General features: G+C 37.3%; 1 long non-coding RNA gene across 1 annotated transcript in view; it reads left to right on the forward strand.

Annotated features, from left to right (window-relative positions):
* The first annotated feature begins 259 nt into the window (after positions 1-259).
* LOC118762814 overlaps positions 260-11,383 on the forward strand; it is a 19,120-nt gene continuing 7,996 nt past the window's right edge. Inside the window, exon 1 of the long non-coding RNA XR_004998562.1 lies at positions 260-427. This is a non-coding gene — a long non-coding RNA (uncharacterized LOC118762814). The remainder of the gene's footprint in view (positions 428-11,383) is intronic.

Below are 11,383 nucleotides of genomic sequence, written 5' to 3' on the forward strand. Positions count from 1 at the left end.
CGTTTCTTTGCATCAGAGCAGCTTTGGTTAAAACGACCAAGTTGTGGTGGTAGCAGTGGTGATGGGTGGTGGTAGTAGTAGTAGTAGTAGTAGTAGCAGCAGCAGTAGTAGTGTCTCCTCTCTCTCATCTCTCTCTTGCCTCTCCCTCGCTCTCTCTCCTCTCTCTCGTTATAAATATATATATTTATATGTATACACATAGATATATATACATACATTCATACATACGTACATACATACATCTCTACTCAGGTTACAATTTCAGGTATATACCTGTAATTATTGGGGCACTGGGATGTGTTACACGTTGTCTAAATACCAGTCTTTAGAACTTAGGCTTCTCAAAACCAGAAAGGAGAAAGCTAATTCGAAGTCTACAGATCCAATCCATCACTAGAACTGTAAAATTCTGTGAAACTTTTCAGAAGTATATATGAGCATATCTAGATATGCAAGTATATGCATGACAATAAATACATATAAATCTGCACACATACATACATACATACATACATACATACATACATACATACATACATACATACATACATACATACATACCCTGTTATTGATGTTGAAATTCTAATGAAGGTGGCTTGAAGCTAGGTTAGAAACCGGCTCTTTCTTTATTGGCAAGAAATCTTGAAATAAAACTGAAGAATGATATACATACATGCGTACATACATGCACATACACATAACAAAGCAGATACGTTAACATGTGTCCCGAGTTACACATATGTACAGAAGACTGTTGTATATGGTTTGAGAGAGGAGTGCAAGGTCGGATTAAGTGCCATGTAGACCTGAAACACTTAAAAGATTTTGGTACCCCCATAAGTATGCAATTCAAAATATAAGCAATAATAACCCATAAATTAATTGGGACAGAAACGAGCAACATGAAACAGCCTGGTCACTATAATAGCATCAGTCTTAACATGTCATCTTCTACTCTACACACATCTTAGCAACGATGTTTTTCTATTTTTCACTTGTCCACATGCTTTGACAGGGGTGTCATAACCCCCAAAATATAAGAGATATAAGGTCAAACTCAATTTTGTTTGCCTCTTGTATTGTTTCAGCCTTACTTAAACAAATCTCTTTAATTTAACTTTACACAATTCTTCACCAGAGCTATTCCATATATATGTCTGTTTGTTTGTGTGCGTGTGTATAAATGTGTTTCTCTCTCTCCCCCTCTGTCATTCTGTTTCTCTCTCTCTCTCTCTCTCTCTCTCCGCACGCACACACACACACACACACATATACACACACACAAATATATATATATATAATAACGGAGTAAGCACATAAATGCGAAACAAGGTGGAAAAAATAGTACTCAAATACCAGAGGTAGAGTAATATGCTTTATTAAAAAGCAAAAAAAGTATCAAACAAGCTGCTACTCAGAGTTTCACGTTCTCGTTCGTCGGACAGTTTAGTTTAGAATATGTACACACACACACACACACACACACACACACACATATATATATATATATGTACAGACATAGATTGTGAGTAAGACTTTTGTGCTACAACTACGTTGTTCTGTACACAATAGTACTGTTCAACAACTTTAGCCCAAGATACGGTCATACGTGTTAAGTTGAATTTCGTGAACGGTAAAAATATTGTGTGTATGTGCGTGTGCGTATGTGTGTATGGGCGTGTGCGTGCGTGTGTGCGTGCATGCATATGTGCGTACGTGTGTGTGTATGTATGTAGACCGTTTATTCCTGTGTCTGCAATGTTTCTGTTTATGTTGCATCTCTTATGTCCATCCAGCAAACCAGCCTTCCGACAAGGAGTTCCATTAAATAGCAACGTATCACTGTATCGACCAGACTATCGATTGCGAATACACCTATTGCTGTAGCCTTCTAATGGTGCTAATGCGCTGACAAGGCAGGCCGACCAACATTTCTCTGAACCCCAGTCCGTACCAAGGTTACTCATATACAGTTGAGTGAACTGGAGCAACCCGAAACGAAGTGTTTTGCTGAAGAACACAACGCACCACCAGTCTGAGAAACGAAACCACGATCTCGTAATCGTAAAAGCAACACCCTAACCACAAGGCTACGCACGTTTACCCATAAAGCATATTCCAGCTGGAAAAAAAAAAACTGAGGTCGATTTTGTTCAACTAAAACACCTTTGAAAGCGGTGCCCCAGCAGGAGTACAATTCAAAGACTGTGTGTAACTAAGAAAAGAATAACAAGATATATGTTTGTGTTTGTATGTGTAGTCAGTTTTATTTTCCATCCTACGTTGGCATTTTTATTATTATTAAATTTCAATTTTCCTCCAAACTATTTCTTCAAAATAAAGGTAGGTGTTATTCAGAAACTAAATCTCATGTCAGTTATGTATTATTTAATTTGTAATTGATGACTGTCAACTGATCTCATTAATTCGGAGAGTAATTAACATGTATTTAAAGATTAATTACAGACAAGTCACTGTTGTTGACTGGTGTGTTCCTGTGACAGCTGGGTGATTCTCTTCGCACTGTTTACACCAGACATCATCACGGAACTTTGGCAAAATAGCTATTTTATGGCTTCTGACATCTTTATCACGCACATTTACACACACACACACACACACACACACACATACAAACACACACACACACACACACACAAGCACACACACATACACGCGCATGCACAGGCACATACATATACACTTATGCATGTGCACGCACATATATTTACACTACACACACACTCATACTTATATACATATATGTGTGTACTGATATATATCCATGCACAGATATAAATACATATTTTATATGTATGTATGAATATATATATATATATATATATATATATATAGATATATATATATATATATATATATACACACACATACATATACACAAAATTTTTACCAGTACACAACAAATATAAAGCATAAATGTACACGCGTACATACATAGACACACACATATACATCCATAAATATATACATAACTACATACATATATATGTATACATACATACATACATACATGCATACATACATACATATATGCATACATACATACATACATACATTCATGCAGTCATACACAGACGCACACGTAAACACTCTGACGCGTACACAATATGGCGCTGATGTTACAACGGACACACTGTTGACACTGGAAGAGATTCTGAAAGAGATTAGGTGTGTTTAAAGCAAAATAGGAAAATATAATGATGACGATGATGATGATGTTGACGGTGATGATGATGCTGACGAAGATGTTCGCGACTACAACGACGACGACGATGGTGGGGATGGTGGTGGTGGTGGATGTGGAGGTGGTTGTGGTGATGGTGGCGATGATGATGATGGTGGTGGTGACAGCGGTTGAGACGTCGACGGCGGTGGCGGTGGCGATGGTGTTGGTGGCGGTGGCGATGGTGTTGGTGGCGGTGGCGATGGTGTTGGTGGCGGTGGCGATGGTGTTGGCGGCGGGTGTTGATGATACGATGAAACCAAGAACGAAAAAAAAGTACATAACATAAAAATAGGTCAAGATGAATGATGAGGAGGAGACGAAAGGGAAAGATGATGAAGATGATGATGATGAATGTTTTCACACACTATTAGAAGGAATGTTGAGTACACATTGAAGTAAGGTCTATAGAACTTCTTAACTTAAGCTGTTGCCGTTATAACCTTTAACTGCGTGACATGGATGTAGGTTTACATCCAACGTAAATGGATGGATGGAGCGAGGGGGAGGAGAGGAAGGGATGGAGGGATAGCTGGTTAGTTGGCTGGGTGAATGGCTGGATGACTCGATGGATGGATGGATGGATCGATCGATTGATAGATGGATGAATGTATGAGTGGAAGGATGCATCGATCGATCGATCCGAACGGGAACGTGAAACTCCGTGTAACAGGTTTTGTTGAATTTCTGCTGCTATATATATATATATATAATATATATATATAGTTAATCCAAACATGAAACACAAAGAGAAAACAACAACGCGAGGACGTGGAACAAGTATAGTGTTATTGGACGCTCGGGAAAGGAAAGAAAGAAGGAGGGTTTGACGTTTCGAGAGGGAGCTCTTCGTCAGAAACATAGGAAAAAGAAAGATCCAAGGAAGGAAAGACGGAGGAAAAAAAATCGCCAACGGTACACACGCGGTCACACACACAGACATGTAATATATATATATATATATATATATATATACATAGAGAGAGAGAGAGAGAGAGAGAGAGAGAGAGAGAGATGAATAGATTCATGCTGACATGTTGCATATATTTAGTCATGTCTATCTCCTGCACAAGTGGAATTGTCCGGGTCATAATCTTCCTTAGCTAGATGCAAATTCATCTCTAGTTTCAATAAAGGAAGCAAAGTTGTTGCCGTTGTTTCCCATGTGTAGCTTCGAGTCAATTCCTGAACGACAAAATGCAATCCACACATATATTACATTAGATATAAAATTCCTAGTTTAACCTATGACTATGCCATACACACAGTGCCGGATTTACTATTGTGCTTAGTTGAAGACCGCGTTGACCATGGGGGAGGGCATCTTTCTGCCCATTAAAATTTTTTACGATGAATGCCTAACTGTTCAAGTAAAGAGCCACATAACTTAACTGGCACAGGGCCTCATTTGTCCTAAATCTAGCACTATATACAAACTTTCTCAAGCAATGGATAATCGTATCAGATGCTGTGTTACACTTTGGATATGTTATACTCTCTATTGTTCAAACTATTCCTATACAAAACTGTTTCGATCCATCAGAGAAACCTTAGCATGATCGCTAGTGAAATCACACAATTTTCTTCATCATAACCGTCTAAGAACATTATGTATCTCTAGTTTTCAGTAAATTCTGTGGGTGGATGTAGAGTTACACGAAGTAGGGTCTACGATAGAATAAACCTATGAGGATAGTACTTACGTAAATCAAGGAAAATTAATTAAATACATTTGCAATTAATTTACACACAAGTAGTACCTCCTTATATCTGAAGGTTTATTTTATAGAATTTCAAAACATCACAAAATTCGAACCCTGCTAACTCTTCGGTAATGTATACTTTCATTTGTTTTCTAATCTGTCTGTCTATCTATCTATCTATCTACATATATATATATATATATATATATATATATATATATATATATATATATATATATATATATATATATATATATATATATATATATATATACAAATATATATATATATGCGTGTGGTGTATATATATATATGTGTGTGTATATATATATATATATATATATATATATATATATATATAATGGGAAAAAAAAACACGATAGAGGACAATAAAACATCCGGACAGATAGACGATACAAAGGCGGACAGGGGAAACAACAATTAGAAGGACTGAAAAAAAAAAAAGACGGGTCATTCGTGGCCTGCTTTCAACAGTCACATTTACTAGAAGTCCTTATTGTTTCGGACAGTTACAATTGAGACAGTTCGAGCTAAGAGCATGAAAATTTTTTATTGTAAGAAAGCTAGCGAATGCGTACGGCAACGAAGACAAAAAACCGAGGACATGGTACGCAATAACAAACTCAAACAAGAAAATAACAACAGTACTTATTCTAAACGAATCGGTCTCTTTTGCCGAACCGCTAAGTGGCGGGGACATAAACACACCAGCATCGGTTTTCAAGCAATGGTAGGGGGACAAATACAGACACACAAACATACACGCACATACATATATATATATACGACAGGATTCTTTCAGTTTCCGTCTAACAAATCCACTCACAAGGCTTTGGTCGGCCCGAGGCTATAGTAGAAGACACTTGCCCAAGGTGCCACGCAGTGAGACTAAACCCAAAACCATGTAGTTCGTATGCAAGCTACTTACCACACAGCCACTCCTGCCTCCTGCGCCTATATGCATATATATATATATATATATATATATATATGTATGTATATGTTTATATATATATGTGTGTGTGTATGTATATGTTTATATATATATATATATATATGTGTGTATGTGTTGCGTGGTATACAATATTTTTTATATATATATATATTATATATATATAATATATATATATATATATATATATATATATATATATATATATATTTTGTACTGTCGTTACTGTCCTGTTTTTGTTACCATTCTTTACCCCTCTGCGAAAAGATCTCAGAATTTTAATTGATTTGCTTTTCGCAGGAAGGAAAGTTTCTTGTCGAAGATACGTCTCGCTTTCACCTTCGAAACGTAGAGTAGATGAAACCATAGCGACTGAAGAAGGGGATTTTTCTTTGTGTTAATTGTCCTGTACTCTATATTTTTGTTGTTTAAAAAAATGTCCAGTTCCGTTGGTTTGTGTCTATGTTTTCGTTTCTCATTGTGTTCGACGTCTTTTTGGTGTCCTGTACTCATATATGCGTGTAGATGTACATGTAGAGGTAGGTACGTACATATATGTTTATATATATGCATATGTTTTATTTTATTTATTAATATATATATATATATATACGCACACACACACACACACATACGACGGATATCTTTCAATATCCGTCTACCAAATCCACTCACAAGGCTTTGGTCGGCCCGAGGCTATTGTAGAAGATACCTGCCCAAGGTGCCACGCAGTGGGACTGAACCTAGAACCATGTGGCTGGTAAGCAAGCTGCTTACCACTCCTGCGCCTTCACTGGGCATTATTATTATCATTATCCTTATTATTGTTGTTGTTATTTAAAACAGCTTGATTCAGCTCCACTGACTTACAGTTTTGCCGGCTTCTTACAGAAGCCTAGCTTATTCAGGTGCAGATAACCGAATGCGGAGTTACAGGAAATCAAGATGGCTGCCGCAGTCTGCGCTGCTGTTGATTGAGGCGGCTCACGTGCTGTTCTTAGGATCGACATTTCAGAAGCACCAGAAGCATTAGAAAGGAGAATTTCTTGGATCGCGTGGCTGAACAAGAAACTGGTGGCGCCTTGGTGTCTGACGAGTCTTTGGAGGGACTTTGAGGGATTAACAGGCTAGCAGGAACATGACCGGCGAGGGTGTGTGTGTCTGTATACCCGATGTACGAGTAGATGAATGTGGATGTGGGATATCTGTGCGCGTGTATCAGCTATACGTGTGTGTGAGCACGTGTGTAAACTGGCGTATGGGTGGGTCGGTGGGCTAATGGCATCAGCTCGTTGATACGCATGTGTGTGTTTTTGCTAGGGTGTGCGTAAGTATGGCTGTGGGTGCGAATCAGCCAAATGTGAGTCCACGTGCGCGTGAATATGTAGGCGTATGTGTCAGCTGTGTGTGGAGAATTTGGATATAGTTACTCGTATACCGAGTGACCATCTACAAGCTTTTAAATTGACTGCTGTGCTTTATGGTCAACTACGATCGGATTCCAGACAGTGTATATAGTTTTCCCCCCTTTTACAGTTTTCTTTCTTTTAATTTTCTTCTGATTTGCTTGTTCGTTCAGGTTATATTTATTGTTAAGATATGATTAGATAATTGGAGTTTGTTTCTTTACTGCCAGCCTGAATACAAAGACTTACTTCATGAATATTTGATTGTGCAATTATCACCACCAGATGTTCCCACAATGTGTGTTATATCTAAAATCAGAGGCAGCATCTTGTCGTTACGACGTATTTCATTTATATATGTTAACAGTTAATATTTGCGCTGTAAATATTAACAGCGCGAAAGAAATTTACATAGAAGCCTGATAAAGGTGTCGTAAATAAATTCCACAAAATAGTTATTAATCTTCTAATTAAGTTTTTTTAATGAATTAGGAAAGAGGTGTAATATCATCTGATTGGTATAAAGTGAGTCACAGACACGATCTAGTCTCGTATATCTTCTCTCTGCCTTTTCTGCCACTACTATAACACTGTGTAACACGATTTTTGTCCTTGGGTAGCAATTGTTATTTCTTATTTGCTTACCCCTAGAAAGTATAAAAAGAACGGCCAATATTTCCTTCAAATTTTTTTTTTTTTTTTTACATTTGTTTAAACCCCAAAGAATTCCTCTTAACACATGGCTGTGATGCTTTCCCAATTCTCCTGCACATGATAGAGATGTTCAAATGGTCAACCACTAAGGGTCATGTTTAAGTGGTTAAGGTCAAGCAACTGACAAGCAAATCTGTGGTATTGAACAGAATATTTTGCTATAGCAATATTTCAACTCGGCGCTGAATCTGTCCGACATGTAATGGAATGTAGGTCAATTTTAGAAACATTCATTTCCAGGTCACAAAAGCAAAGTTTGAAGGGAATAGTAATCATTTCCTTCGAATTTTAGATAGAAGCTAATAGGCGGTAACGCTTACTGATTAAAGGCAAAAAAAAGAAATTAAATTTTAAAATGGCCTTTACGCCTCAGAGCTGGCTTGGCTCATTTCATTCCTACTTGGCATTCCAACATATCTCCCACAATAATGAGCTTTTGCAACAAATGTCCAACCTGAGCATCTACACTCTAATGTCAGCGAGGGGAAAAATGAGGGCTAGTCAGTATCGAACGATTGCGATTGATTGAATTTCATATAAGGCACAAAACATGGCATTAAATTCAATAGTACTACTACTACTACTATACATACACATGCGTGTGTATGTATACGAATGTGGGAGGGTGGGCCTTTATCGTTCGATGATGACGATTGAGTTGTTCGATCGATTGAACAATCTGCTCTTGAAGTGCTAAGTATTCCACTGACACGTTACTCTTTAATGTAATTCAATAGCAGAGGCATCCTGACACACTGTATTTAGAAGATTTTTTGAACTACCCAGTTTTACACACAAGGTATGGGTCAAGGTGATGCTATAGAGAATGACATTTGAGCAAGATGCCACGCAGTGATCTAATTTGGGACCCGATGTTCAGCAAAGCTGCACCTACACACACACACACACACACACACACACACACACACACACACACCACACACACACACACATATATATATATATATATATGTGTGTGTGTATATGCCTTGCGTTGGGCCCCTCATCTTTTCGGTGAAGCCGTAGGAGCATTGTCGTAACGTACGGAGTGCATCGGGGATTTTTTCATCTACTGGAGCCCATTCCTCTCCAAATCTAACCACAGGCAATTTCTTCCATGAACAGGGAGATAATTCAGACAAAGTGAATGAATAGAAGAATCAACCCCAAAACACGACTGATACTATATTTGTGAACTCACATTCGAGGATGAGGAGAAAAAAAAACATATTAGGGAAAGCAGACGAACACTATGAGAGATGGTTTAGCGTCATTCAGATAAAAGGTAGAACTAGAGACCAGATAAAACTTTTAGCTGTTACAATGGTTTATATTCTATTTCAGAAGGAATTAAATTGGGAATTGCAAACTCACGAAACGTTATTTGTCCCATAATAACGCTACGCTATTTGTTACTTGCTCTAGCGGACCATTTAAAGTTTTCCTCGCAATGAAAGATGAAATGCTCTACTGGCAACCTATAATAGACTTTTAACTCTGCCATCTTCTTTGGCCCATTTCACTCGACCTGATGGAGAAAAATAGTTTGTGGGTATTGTCCTACTTTCTTGGGATAAATAATATATGAACAAAAGATACGAAAACTTATCAGTATATTAAGGTTTTGCTTGCTCTCATCTTAAAATGGTTGACACTTCACCTCAAAAAATTTCTTTCTTTATATTCCAGCAAAGGTTTCTTATTTTTTTCTTTGCATGGTTCAAAATTAAATTTGTTGCCGTTATCGTAGTTCTTTAGACCCACGTTAATCCTGATCAAGTTAACCTATAATCAACACGGTTCTTATCATGAACGGCTTACAGAAACGTAAACAATCCTAGAGTCCTTTACGAGCTAAATTATCCAGTTTGTCCGTTCTTCTTTAAAATAATTGAGTGTAATCTGAAGATTAAGCACCTATTTCTCTGAGAACTAGTGCACATATAAATGACCCTTTGTTGGCTCGTATAAAATTGATTTATAACAAATGGTCTTTGGATAGCGGGTAAGTTGGGGTGGTAATCGATTCTTTCGACCTTAGTGCTTTTAATATTTTATGCGAAATTTCTGTAGACAGGCATTGCAAGCACTTCGTTTTCCCCTCTTACCAGCTATTTTCTATCTGTCAATCAAATAACACTATGTCTTATTACTTTAAATACATTAGGCGCAGGAGTGGCTGTGTGGTAAGTAGCTTGCTAACCAACCACATGGCTCCGGGTTCAGTCCCACTGCGTGGCATCTTGGGCAAGTGTCTTCTGCTATAGCCCCGGGCCGACCAATGCCTTGTGAGTGGATTTGGTAGACGGAAACTGAAAGAAGCCTGTCTTATATATATGTATATATATATGTGTGTGTGTATGTGTGTGTGTTTGTGTGTTTGTCCCCCTAGCATTGCTTGACAACCGATGCTGGTGTGTTTACGTCCCCGTCACTTAGCGGTTCGGCAAAAGAGACCGATAGAATAAGTACTGGGCTTACAAAGAATAAGTCCCGGGGTCGATTTGCTCGACTAAAGGCGGTGCTCCAGCATGGCCGCAGTCAAATGACTGAAACAAGTAAAAGATAAAAGAAAGAAAGAAAGATATGTAAATGAAGGAGAACACAGATATATTTGAAGTATCTTTTTATACACAAGACGATAATTAACAGTACTATATTCACAAATAACTTTCGTGGCTGCTATTGTATTTGTTCTGGGCGGTTATTTATTGTTTCAGCAGGAATACATTAAATGCTTATTTGGAAACAGTAGAATAAAATTAAGATTAAATTAAACAATACCAGAAGACAAATAACACAACGGGGAAAATACTGTAATATTCAACTAGTTATATAATTTAACTTGAATATTTTATGTCCTAAAGTCGACAGTATCTACATAAGGTAGGAGGGTAGGATGATTAATTTATAGCTGGTCACTGCGTTCTCTGAATTACGGATATTTTAAGAGGCCGAGAGGTTTTGGTTCATTTTCAAAATCCACTCAAGCCTCATTTTATTTTGTCTCTATTTATTTCATAATATCTTTTTTCATTCTTCATCCCTTTCTCTCTCACTTTCTACCTTAATCTTTCTCACATTGTAATTCTGGTTAATCCTCCCTCGCCTAGCCACAGCTATCCAATTAACTTCTCTTTGTTAATCTTTCAGTTCTTCTCAGTTTTTATCTTCATTTCTCTCTTATTTACCAACTCTGACTTCCTTCTTTATTCTTTCTTAAATTTCGAACTTTATTCAACCCTTATTCGTCCCTCAGTCTTATTGATATTTGAATTCTTTATCACTTTCTTTAAGTGGTTTCATTCTTTCTTTTGTTTTTACTTTCTTTGTATTTTTATAT

Source organism: Octopus sinensis, linkage group LG3, assembly GCF_006345805.1.
Source record: "Octopus sinensis linkage group LG3, ASM634580v1, whole genome shotgun sequence".
Lineage (NCBI taxonomy): Eukaryota > Metazoa > Mollusca > Cephalopoda > Octopoda > Octopodidae > Octopus > Octopus sinensis.